Raw genomic sequence first — 10,756 nt, forward strand, 5'->3', positions numbered from 1 at the left:
GCTCATTTTAGGCTTCCAATCTTGATAAATTGCCTGAGCTCGCCACGTACGTCTTGGGGATCTTGTCGTGTCCTGCAGCCAGCGTTCTCTCGGAACCTGTCTTCAGTGCTTCTGTGGGTCTGCTGGCAGATAAGCACACGTGTCTGTCCACTGACAATGTGGACATGGCTCTCAGAGGACTTTTCTTCCCCTGGGTCAGCCAGGGGACGGGAAAGGCACGCGTATTTTTGAGAGTGCTTCATGCAAAGCATCTTTTTCTTTTTCAAAAGGGGGCTCAACCGATGCCAGTCAAGTGGGGTGTGTGTGGCCCAGTGAGTGGCAACGAGGGAGACTGTGGTTGGAGTCCCCTCGCTGTGTTTCTAAAAGAACCAAGATGAACAAGTCATGGCTCTCAGAGGACTTTTCTTCCCCGGGGTCAGCCAGGGGACGGGAAAGGCACGCGTATTTTTGAGAGTGCTTCATGCAAAGCATCTTTTTCTTTTTCAAAAGGGGGCTCAACCGATGCCAGTCAAGTGGGGTGTGTGTGGCCCAGTGAGTGGCAACGAGGGAGACTGTGGTTGGAGTCCCCTCGCTGTGTTTCTAAAAGAACCAAGATGAACAAGTCATGGCTCTCAGAGGACTTTTCTTCCCCGGGGTCAGCCAGGGGACGGGAAAGGCACGCGTATTTTTGAGAGTGCTTCATGCAAAGCATCTTTTTCTTTTTCAAAAGGGGGCTCAACCGATGCCAGTCAAGTGGGGTGTGTGTGGCCCAGTGAGTGGCAACGAGGGCGACTGTGGTTGGAGTCCCCTCGCTGTGTTTCTAAAAGAACCAAGATGAACAAGTCATGGCTCTCAGAGGACTTTTCTTCCCCTGGGTCAGCCAGGGGACGGGAAGGGCACGCGTATTTTTGAGAGTGCTTCATGCAAAGCATCTTTTTCTTTTTCAAAAGGGGGCTCAACCGATGCCAGTCAAGTGGGGTGTGTGTGGCCCAGTGAGTGGCAACGAGGGAGACTGTGGTTGGAGTCCCCTCGCTGTGTTTCTAAAAGAACCAAGATGAACAAGTCATGGCTCTCAGAGGACTTTTCTTCCCCTGGGTCAGCCAGGGGACGGGAAAGGCACGCGTATTTTTGAGAGTGCTTCATGCAAAGCATCTTTTTCTTTTTCAAAAGGGGGCTCAACCGATGCCAGTCAAGTGGGGTGTGTGTGGCCCAGTGAGTGGCAACGAGGGAGACTGTGGTTGGAGTCCCCTCGCTGTGTTTCTAAAAGAACCAAGATGAACAAGTCATGGCTCTCAGAGGACTTTTCTTCCCCTGGGTCAGCCAGGGGACGGGAAAGGCACGCGTATTTTTGAGAGTGCTTCATGCAAAGCATCTTTTTCTTTTTCAAAAGGGGGCTCAACCGATGCCAGTCAAGTGGGGTGTGTGTGGCCCAGTGAGTGGCAACGAGGGAGACTGTGGTTGGAGTCCCCTCGCTGTGTTTCTAAAAGAACCAAGATGAACAAGTCATGGCTCTCAGAGGACTTTTCTTCCCCTGGGTCAGCCAGGGGACGGGAAAGGCACGCGTATTTTTGAGAGTGCTTCATGCAAAGCATCTTTTTCTTTTTCAAAAGGGGGCTCAACCGATGCCAGTCAAGTGGGGTGTGTGTGGCCCAGTGAGTGGCAACGAGGGAGGCTGTGGTTGGAGTCCCCTCGCTGTGTTTCTAAAAGAACCAAGATGAACAAGTCATGGCTCTCAGAGGACTTTTCTTCCCCGGGGTCAGCCAGGGGACGGGAAAGGCACGCGTATTTTTGAGAGTGCTTCATGCAAAGCATCTTTTTCTTTTTCAAAAGGGGGCTCAACCGATGCCAGTCAAGTGGGGTGTGTGTGGCCCAGTGAGTGGCAACGAGGGAGACTGTGGTTGAAGTCCCCTCGCTGTGTTTCTAAAAGAACCAAGATGAACAAGTCATGGCTCTCAGAGGACTTTTCTTCCCCTGGGTCAGCCAGGGGACGGGAAAGGCACGCGTATTTTTGAGAGTGCTTCATGCAAAGCATCTTTTTCTTTTTCAAAAGGGGGCTCAACCGATGCCAGTCAAGTGGGGTGTGTGTGGCCCAGTGAGTGGCAACGAGGGAGACTGTGGTTGGAGTCCCCTCGCTGTGTTTCTAAAAGAACCAAGATGAACAAGTCATGGCTCTCAGAGGACTTTTCTTCCCCTGGGTCAGCCAGGGGACGGGAAAGGCACGCGTATTTTTGAGAGTGCTTCATGCAAAGCATCTTTTTCTTTTTCAAAAGGGGGCTCAACCGATGCCAGTCAAGTGGGGTGTGTGTGGCCCAGTGAGTGGCAACGAGGGAGACTGTGGTTGGAGTCCCCTCGCTGTGTTTCTAAAAGAACCAAGATGAACAAGTCATGGCTCTCAGAGGACTTTTCTTCCCCTGGGTCAGCCAGGGGACGGGAAAGGCACGCGTATTTTTGAGAGTGCTTCATGCAAAGCATCTTTTTCTTTTTCAAAAGGGGGCTCAACCGATGCCAGTCAAGTGGGGTGTGTGTGGCCCAGTGAGTGGCAACGAGGGAGACTGTGGTTGGAGTCCCCTCGCTGTGTTTCTAAAAGAACCAAGATGAACAAGTCATGGCTCTCAGAGGACTTTTCTTCCCCGGGGTCAGCCAGGGGACGGGAAAGGCACGCGTATTTTTGAGAGTGCTTCATGCAAAGCATCTTTTTCTTTTTCAAAAGGGGGCTCAACCGATGCCAGTCAAGTGGGGTGTGTGTGGCCCAGTGAGTGGCAACGAGGGAGACTGTGGTTGGAGTCCCCTCGCTGTGTTTCTAAAAGAACCAAGATGAACAAGTCATGGCTCTCAGAGGACTTTTCTTCCCCGGGGTCAGCCAGGGGACGGGAAAGGCATGCGTATTTTTGAGAGTGCTTCATGCAAAGCATCTTTTTCTTTTTCAAAAGGGGGCTCAACCGATGCCAGTCAAGTGGGGTGTGTGTGGCCCAGTGAGTGGCAACGAGGGAGACTGTGGTTGGAGTCCCCTCGCTGTGTTTCTAAAAGAACCAAGATGAACAAGTCATGGCTCTCAGAGGACTTTTCTTCCCCTGGGTCAGCCAGGGGACGGGAAAGGCACGCGTATTTTTGAGAGTGCTTCATGCAAAGCATCTTTTTCTTTTTCAAAAGGGGGCTCAACCGATGCCAGTCAAGTGGGGTGTGTGTGGCCCAGTGAGTGGCAACGAGGGAGACTGTGGTTGGAGTCCCCTCGCTGTGTTTCTAAAAGAACCAAGATGAACAAGTCATGGCTCTCAGAGGACTTTTCTTCCCCGGGGTCAGCCAGGGGACGGGAAAGGCACGCGTATTTTTGAGAGTGCTTCATGCAAAGCATCTTTTTCTTTTTCAAAAGGGGGCTCAACCGATGCCAGTCAAGTGGGGTGTGTGTGGCCCAGTGAGTGGCAACGAGGGAGACTGTGGTTGGAGTCCCCTCGCTGTGTTTCTAAAAGAACCAAGATGAACAAGTCATGGCTCTCAGAGGACTTTTCTTCCCCTGGGTCAGCCAGGGGACGGGAAAGGCACGCGTATTTTTGAGAGTGCTTCATGCAAAGCATCTTTTTCTTTTTCAAAAGGGGGCTCAACCGATGCCAGTCAAGTGGGGTGTGTGTGGCCCAGTGAGTGGCAACGAGGGAGACTGTGGTTGGAGTCCCCTCGCTGTGTTTCTAAAAGAACCAAGATGAACAAGTCATGGCTCTCAGAGGACTTTTCTTCCCCGGGGTCAGCCAGGGGACGGGAAAGGCACGCGTATTTTTGAGAGTGCTTCATGCAAAGCATCTTTTTCTTTTTCAAAAGGGGGCTCAACCGATGCCAGTCAAGTGGGGTGTGTGTGGCCCAGTGAGTGGCAACGAGGGAGACTGTGGTTGGAGTCCCCTCGCTGTGTTTCTAAAAGAACCAAGATGAACAAGTCATGGCTCTCAGAGGACTTTTCTTCCCCGGGGTCAGCCAGGGGACGGGAAAGGCACGCGTATTTTTGAGAGTGCTTCATGCAAAGCATCTTTTTCTTTTTCAAAAGGGGGCTCAACCGATGCCAGTCAAGTGGGGTGTGTGTGGCCCAGTGAGTGGCAACGAGGGAGACTGTGGTTGGAGTCCCCTCGCTGTGTTTCTAAAAGAACCAAGATGAACAAGTCATGGCTCTCAGAGGACTTTTCTTCCCCTGGGTCAGCCAGGGGACGGGAAAGGCACGCGTATTTTTGAGAGTGCTTCATGCAAAGCATCTTTTTCTTTTTCAAAAGGGGGCTCAACCGATGCCAGTCAAGTGGGGTGTGTGTGGCCCAGTGAGTGGCAACGAGGGAGACTGTGGTTGGAGTCCCCTCGCTGTGTTTCTAAAAGAACCAAGATGAACAAGTCATGGCTCTCAGAGGACTTTTCTTCCCCTGGGTCAGCCAGGGGACGGGAAAGGCACGCGTATTTTTGAGAGTGCTTCATGCAAAGCATCTTTTTCTTTTTCAAAAGGGGGCTCAACCGATGCCAGTCAAGTGGGGTGTGTGTGGCCCAGTGAGTGGCAACGAGGGAGACTGTGGTTGGAGTCCCCTCGCTGTGTTTCTAAAAGAACCAAGATGAACAAGTCATGGCTCTCAGAGGACTTTTCTTCCCCGGGGTCAGCCAGGGGACGGGAAAGGCACGCGTATTTTTGAGAGTGCTTCATGCAAAGCATCTTTTTCTTTTTCAAAAGGGGGCTCAACCGATGCCAGTCAAGTGGGGTGTGTGTGGCCCAGTGAGTGGCAACGAGGGAGACTGTGGTTGGAGTCCCCTCGCTGTGTTTCTAAAAGAACCAAGATGAACAAGTCATGGCTCTCAGAGGACTTTTCTTCCCCTGGGTCAGCCAGGGGACGGGAAAGGCACGCGTATTTTTGAGAGTGCTTCATGCAAAGCATCTTTTTCTTTTTCAAAAGGGGGCTCAACCGATGCCAGTCAAGTGGGGTGTGTGTGGCCCAGTGAGTGGCAACGAGGGAGACTGTGGTTGGAGTCCCCTCGCTGTGTTTCTAAAAGAACCAAGATGAACAAGTCATGGCTCTCAGAGGACTTTTCTTCCCCGGGGTCAGCCAGGGGACGGGAAAGGCACGCGTATTTTTGAGAGTGCTTCATGCAAAGCATCTTTTTCTTTTTCAAAAGGGGGCTCAACCGATGCCAGTCAAGTGGGGTGTGTGTGGCCCAGTGAGTGGCAACGAGGGAGACTGTGGTTGGAGTCCCCTCGCTGTGTTTCTAAAAGAACCAAGATGAACAAGTCATGGCTCTCAGAGGACTTTTCTTCCCCTGGGTCAGCCAGGGGACGGGAAAGGCACGCGTATTTTTGAGAGTGCTTCATGCAAAGCATCTTTTTCTTTTTCAAAAGGGGGCTCAACCGATGCCAGTCAAGTGGGGTGTGTGTGGCCCAGTGAGTGGCAACGAGGGAGACTGTGGTTGGAGTCCCCTCGCTGTGTTTCTAAAAGAACCAAGATGAACAAGTCATGGCTCTCAGAGGACTTTTCTTCCCCTGGGTCAGCCAGGGGACGGGAAAGGCACGCGTATTTTTGAGAGTGCTTCATGCAAAGCATCTTTTTCTTTTTCAAAAGGGGGCTCAACCGATGCCAGTCAAGTGGGGTGTGTGTGGCCCAGTGAGTGGCAACGAGGGAGACTGTGGTTGGAGTCCCCTCGCTGTGTTTCTAAAAGAACCAAGATGAACAAGTCATGGCTCTCAGAGGACTTTTCTTCCCCGGGGTCAGCCAGGGGACGGGAAAGGCACGCGTATTTTTGAGAGTGCTTCATGCAAAGCATCTTTTTCTTTTTCAAAAGGGGGCTCAACCGATGCCAGTCAAGTGGGGTGTGTGTGGCCCAGTGAGTGGCAACGAGGGAGACTGTGGTTGGAGTCCCCTCGCTGTGTTTCTAAAAGAACCAAGATGAACAAGTCATGGCTCTCAGAGGACTTTTCTTCCCCTGGGTCAGCCAGGGGACGGGAAAGGCACGCGTATTTTTGAGAGTGCTTCATGCAAAGCATCTTTTTCTTTTTCAAAAGGGGGCTCAACCGATGCCAGTCAAGTGGGGTGTGTGTGGCCCAGTTAGTGGCAACGAGGGAGACTGTGGTTGGAGTCCCCTCGCTGTGTTTCTAAAAGAACCAAGATGAACAAGTCATGGCTCTCAGAGGACTTTTCTTCCCCGGGGTCAGCCAGGGGACGGGAAAGGCACGCGTATTTTTGAGAGTGCTTCATGCAAAGCATCTTTTTCTTTTTCAAAAGGGGGCTCAACCGATGCCAGTCAAGTGGGGTGTGTGTGGCCCAGTGAGTGGCAACGAGGGAGACTGTGGTTGGAGTCCCCTCGCTGTGTTTCTAAAAGAACCAAGATGAACAAGTCATGGCTCTCAGAGGACTTTTCTTCCCCGGGGTCAGCCAGGGGACGGGAAAGGCACGCGTATTTTTGAGAGTGCTTCATGCAAAGCATCTTTTTCTTTTTCAAAAGGGGGCTCAACCGATGCCAGTCAAGTGGGGGGTGTGTGGCCCAGTGAGTGGCAACGAGGGAGACTGTGGTTGGAGTCCCCTCGCTGTGTTTCTAAAAGAACCAAGATGAACAAGTCATGGCTCTCAGAGGACTTTTCTTCCCCTGGGTCAGCCAGGGGACGGGAAAGGCACGCGTATTTTTGAGAGTGCTTCATGCAAAGCATCTTTTTCTTTTTCAAAAGGGGGCTCAACCGATGCCAGTCAAGTGGGGTGTGTGTGGCCCAGTTAGTTGCAACGAGGGAGACTGTGGTTGGAGTCCCCTCGCTGTGTTATACATGCTTTTAGAAGGGCATGACATGGCTTGGAGGTTGACTTTCATAAAATGCAAACTGTTGGCTACCAAAATGCTGCCTTTCCAACAACTGTGGTTATAGGCAATGAGGAACATACTGATGAAGATGAGACGCAGATACCCGATTGGGATGACAACTTAAATATTCGGTCAGGGCAAGAAGAAACTCGGTCTGAGGGGGAGGGGAGTGCAAACACAACAATTGATGATGAAGTTCTAGATCCCACCTACTGTCAACCCACAGTCAGACACTCGAGGAGGTCAATAGAGGCGGTGGAGGAGGATGCAACCGACGTCGAAGTAACCTGGCGCCTTCCTGGACACAGTCGGAGCACTGGTAGCACGTCTACAACTGCATTCTCAGCCACCACTCTGCCTCTGAGCATTATTCGGGGTGGATCAACAGGTCGCATGGCCTCTAAGCCTTGCCTAGCCTGGTCCTTTTTTGACATAAAAAAAGATCGGCCAAATTATGTGATCTGTAACATTTGCCATGGTTATCTTAGTAGAGGTCAAAACCTCAGCAGTTTGACAACTTCTTCCATGAATCGTCACATGAATAAATATCATATGGCCTGGTGGGAAGCTCACCGTGCTGCAATGCGGCCTAGTGGAGCCAACCATCCACCGCCTGCCCCTTCCAGGGCATCCGCGCGCTCGTCATCTTCTAGGACTGTGGGGACAGCTGTCACACCTGTTTTTCCACCCACAACTTCCACCACTGTAACCGCAACAGGCAGTTTGCTTGGTAGGTCGTCAGTTGGTTTGGAAGGGGAAACAAGTGAGTGTGTACAGCTCTCTCAGACATCGATAGCACCAACTTTGGATGAAGGCAACATCATGTCTCCGCCTGCACTTTCCTCCCAAAGCTGCATTTTTCCAGGGACACCCTACTCAACACCGTCTACACACAGCAGCCAGATCTCTGTCCCTCAGATGTGGTCAAATAAAAGGCCACTTCCTTCGACCCATGACAAAGCGAAGAGGTTGACTCTATCCCTCTGTAAGCTGTTGGCTACAGAAATGCTGCCTTTCCGCCTAGTGGACACACAGGATTTTAGAGACCTTATATCTGTCGCTGTGCCCCAGTACCAGATGCCTAGTCGCCACTACTTCTCTAAGAAAGGTGTGCCCGCGCTACACCAGCATGTCGCACACAATATCACCGCTTCCTTGAGAAACTCTGTGTGTGAACGGGTGAATTTCACCACCGATACTTGGACCAGTAAGCATGGACAGGGACGTTACATGTCGCTGACTGGGCACTGGGTAACTATGGTGATAGATGGTGAAGGGTCTGCTGCACAAGTCTTGCCGTCCCCACGACTTGTGTGTCAATCCTCTGTCTGTCCAAGTTCCACCACTGCTTCTGCATCCTCCACCTCATCTGGGTCCTCCACCTCCGCCCCAAGCCTGCCTGGTCAGGCCACCAGCGTTCTCACTGCGCAGAAGGAATCACGCACCCCTCATTACTATGCTGGCAGCAGAGCGCAACGGCATCAGGCGGTCTTTAGCTTGACATGTCTTGGGAATAAGAGTCACACAGCTGAGGAGTTGTGGTCAGCTCTGCGGTCCGAGTTTAATAAATGGTTGTCTCCACTCAACCTGCAGCCTGGTAAGGCCGTGTGCGACAATGCTGCAAACCTGGGTGCGGCCCTTCGCCTGGGCAAGGTGACACACGTGCCTTGTATGGCTCACGTGTTGAACCTTGTTGTCCAGCAATTTTTAACACACTATCCCGGCCTAGATGGCCTTCTGACCAGGGCACGGAAACTGTCTGCAGTGCTCACTTCCGCCGTTCAACCGCCGCAGCTGAGCGACTTGCATCGCTCCAGAAGTCTTTTGGCCTGCTGGTTCATCGCCTGAAATGCGATGTGGCGACACGCTGGAATTCAACTCTCCACATGTTACAGCGACTGTGGCAGCACCGGCGAGCCCTGGTGCAATACGTCATGATGTATAGCCTGGGCCAACGAGATGCAGAAGTGGGGCAGATCACCCTGATGGAGTGATCTCAGATCAAGGACCTATGCACCGTTCTGCACAGTTTCGACATGGCAACGAATATGTTTAGCGCTGACAATGCCATTATCAGCATGACGATTACAGTCATTTACATGCTGGAGCACACGCTAAACACTATTCGGAGTCAGGGGGTGGGACAACAGGAAGGGGAGGAACTACAGGAGGATTCATATGCGCAAGACACAACAACATCACCAAGGTCCAGACATTCATCATCACCAACGCGGCAGGCATGGGACCATGGGGGACAGGGATCAACAAGGGCGCATGGTAGCAGGCGAGATGTTGAGGAAGGTGCAGGAGGACATGAAGATAGGGAGGACGAACTGTCCATGGACATGGAAGACTCAGCAGATGAGGGGGACCTTGGTCAAATTTCAGTTGAAAGAGGTTGGGGGTAGATGACAGAGGAAGAAAGAACGTTTAGCACCTCTATGCCACAAACACAGCGTGGACTTGGTCCGCATGGCTGCGCAAGACACATGAGTGCCTTCTTGTTGCACTACCTCCAACATGACCCTCGTATTGTCAAAATTAGAAGTGATGATGACTACTGGCTTGCCACACTATTAGATCCCCGGGACAAGTCCAAATTTTGTGACATAATTCCACCCATAGAAAGGGACGCACGTATGCTGGAGTATCAGCATAAGCTGTTACTCGATCTTAGCTCGGCTTTTACACCAAACAACCGTGCAGGTGAAGGGAGTGATTCTCCCAGTTGTAACTTGACAAACATGGGACGGCATCGTCATCTTCAACAGTCTACCCGTACCAGTAGGACCGTATCTGGTGCTGGTAACAGCAATTTTATGGAATCTTTTCATAATTTTTTTAGACCCTCCTTTGCAAGGCCACCAGAGACAACAAGTCTGACACATAGTCAACGGATGGAGAGGATGATACAGGAGTATCTCCAAATGAACATCGATGCAATGACTTTGCAAATGGAGCCTTGCTCCTTTTGGGCTTCAAATCTAGAAAAATTGACAGAGCTCTCCAGTTACGCCTTGGATATTTTGTCGTGTGCAGCTGCCAGCGTTGTCTCTGAACGTGTCTTCAGTGCTGCTGGGTGTGTGCTGACAGATAAGCGCACGCGTCTGTCCAGTGACAATGTGGACAGACTGACGTTCATCAAAATGAACAAGTCATGGATCCAGAAGGAATTTACTACCCCTGTGTCATCCTGGGGAGAGTAAATGCTTGTGGATTTGGAATGTGCTTGATGCAAATCAAAACATCCTGTTTGCAACTAGGGCACAAGTGCTGCCACTGATGGGGTGTCTGTGTGCCCAATGTTGGGAAAAAAGGTAGACTCCGCTTGGAGTAACCCTTGCTTGCTGTGTTTTTTAAAAATGATACAAGATGAACAGATCTGAAGGCAAGATGAAGGCAACATCATGTCTCCGCCTGCACTTTTCTCACAAACCTGCATTTTTCCAGGGACACCCTACTCAACACCGTCTACAGACAGCAGCCAGATCTCTGTCCCTCAGATGTGGTCAAATAAAAGGCCACTTACTGCGACCCATGACAAAGCTAAGTGGTTGACTCTATCCCTCTGTAAGCTGTTGGCTACCGAAATGCTGCCTTTACGCGTAGTGGACACACAGGATTTTACAGACCTTATGTCTGTCGCTGTGCCCCAGTACCACATGCCCAATCACCACTGCTTCTCCAAGAAAAGCATGCCCGCGCTACACCAGCATGTCGCACACAACATCACCACTTCCTTGAGAAAATCTGTGTGCGACAGGGTGCATTTCAACACAGATACTTGGACCAGTAAGCATAGACAGGGTCATTACATGTCACTGACTGGGCACTGGCAAACTATGGTGAGAGATGGAGAAGGGTCTGCTGTACAAGTCTTGCCGTCCCCACGAGTTGTTTCAATCCTTGTTCTGTATGTAGAAGTTAATACACTGCTTCTGCCTCTTCAACCTCGTGTGGGTCCTCTACCTTGGCGCAA

Source organism: Anomaloglossus baeobatrachus, unplaced genomic scaffold (genome assembly GCF_048569485.1).
Source record: "Anomaloglossus baeobatrachus isolate aAnoBae1 unplaced genomic scaffold, aAnoBae1.hap1 Scaffold_49, whole genome shotgun sequence".
Lineage (NCBI taxonomy): Eukaryota > Metazoa > Chordata > Amphibia > Anura > Aromobatidae > Anomaloglossus > Anomaloglossus baeobatrachus.